Raw genomic sequence first — 2,500 nt, forward strand, 5'->3', positions numbered from 1 at the left:
GTAAAAAGAAGAAAAAGAAAAAAAAAGAAAAACAAGAAAAGTTGTATTGTAATGCGGTACTTCTTTCTTTTATTCTTTTTTTTTTCTTTCTTTCTTTCTTTTTCTTTCTTTTTGTTTGTTTGTTGTTTTTTGTTGTTTTTTTGTTGTTGTTGTTTTGTCATTAGAAATGTCTCTGTTTCAGTTCCAGACTGTGGTTTGTTTTACTAATTTAATGATTTGTTTTTACCATCAAGATGATTTGTTTCAGTAACAAAGTGATTTGTTTCACTATCACTATGATGTGGGTTTTTTTCACTATCAACGTGGATTTTTCTCCATAGCGTTTTTTTTTTACCGTTGGGTTTCTTTTCTTTTTCTGTTAATCATTTTTTTTACATTTTAAACGCATTGCTGCCTCATCCGAAAGACTAGTGCTCAGGTCACCCCTCCGGGTGAAGAGATAATCTGATCCTTTACTAAAGACATCGGCAATGTGACGCATACATAGCTTTCTGGCTTTTGACATCTTGTGCAAAGAGACACGTGAAGAATATCAAATAGGAGCATCATATAATCGATTGACGTATTTCTATGTGTGTTTCTCTGTCTGCCTCTCTCCCTCTCACTCTCCCGCTAATTATTCGCACACACACACACACACACACACACACACACACACACACACACACACACTCACAAAAAAAAGAGTATTCGTATGCGCATGCATAATGCGCTTGGCATTTTGTTGGTTTGTTATGTTTCTCTTGTTTTGTTTTTTTCTTGATCTCTTTCCATCCTTTTCTCTTTGTTTCTCTGTCCTTGTCTTTCTGTCTGTTTCACACAGTCCCACATTCGCACACATCCAGGTACACACACACACACACACACACACACACACACACACACCCATCACTCACTCACACACACACACACACCCACCCTTTACTCACACACACACACACACACACACACACTCACACACACACTCACTCACTCACACACACACACACACACACACCCTTCACTCTCTCTCTCTCTCTCTCACACACACACACACACACACACACACACACACACACACACACACACCACACAAAAGAGTAAATCAGCGCATACAATAAATATTTCACACACCCCAAAGGCTGGACACCACCACGACATTATACATTTTCCCCCTCTCTACCATTAAACAAAAAAACCCACTGCATTAAACACAGCCACCAACCTTTTTAGATTTCACACAGATGTGCACAGTGTTTCATCCCGCCACTGGTATAGCAATGCAGACCACAGCTAGCGTTCATGGATTATATTAACTCTCTCCATACGAACGGCGAAAGAGACGACGTTAACAGCGTTTCACGCCAATTACCATCATCAAAATATTGCAGTCGGAAGGCTCTTATACTGAAGAGGTAAATGTTGACAAAGAAAACCACAATTCTGACGACGGAAGCTAAAGGTTGGGTCATTCAGACACCCACTGGACATCCGAGGGGTCTGTGTAGAGGAGAAGAGAGGACTGGCCGTACTGAGTGAGTAAAATTCTCGCTAAACTTCACAAAACAACAGCTGGTGCGCTCTCTCTCTCTCTCTCTCTCTCTCTCCCCTGACACACAAGCACGTGCAGAACGAGACTTGCAAACTCTTCGTGGCCTGATCCAGTTCTACCTGGGCTGCTGTGTTCGCTACTGTGCCTCGCCTTGTCAACAGAATCTCTTGTCAGTGACAATATCGATATTGACAATAACGATTGTGTCATGTGATTGTACATTGAAAAAAGAAAACATTGCCATGGTTTCCATGTCTGTGACTTCGCGTCACGATTACTGTGTGTCGTGTCGCATTGCTGAATGGGCTTAACAGCTTAATAGCAATAAAATTCGTTCGTTCGAAATTCGTTCGTTCGTTCTCTCTCTCTCTCTCTCTCTCTCTCTCTCTCTCTCTCTCTCTCTTCCTACTTATCTGTCAATGAAAATGGATAAGCATTTGAAACATATGACAATTAGGAATTTCCGACATATTTCTTCATCGTTATCGTTATCGAAAGTCCAGTGTCTCTGATCTGAGTTGTCCTTTATGCAGACGTGCTGAAGAAACCGAACTTCACTTTGTGTTGTGTTGCCCTGCTTTGAATGACCTTAGACATAAGCTGATTCCATTAAAAAAAATATTATAGACACCCTACTTTATCTTGACTTGCCATGCTTATGTCATCAACTAAGGAAACTATTATAAAAACCGTTTGCTATTTACTTACATAAGGCAAGGCTACTATTATAAAACAGTTTGCTATTTACTTATAATAAGGCTTTTAAGTTTCGCAGTGTATTATGTAGTTAATTATTATTAGTTTTGCATCATCCAATTTGTGGATTATCATTTTGCAGTTTATCATTTACTTTTGTAATTTGTAAGATTTTGATTTTGAATGTTTGTTCACTGTATCCCCTTCATGAGGGGCCATGGCCTTTATTGAATAAACTATCCATATCCGTATCCGTATCTCTCTCTCTCTCTC

The sequence above is a fragment of the Babylonia areolata genome, chromosome 9 (genome assembly GCF_041734735.1).
Source record: "Babylonia areolata isolate BAREFJ2019XMU chromosome 9, ASM4173473v1, whole genome shotgun sequence".
NCBI classification, from domain to species: domain Eukaryota; kingdom Metazoa; phylum Mollusca; class Gastropoda; order Neogastropoda; family Buccinidae; genus Babylonia; species Babylonia areolata.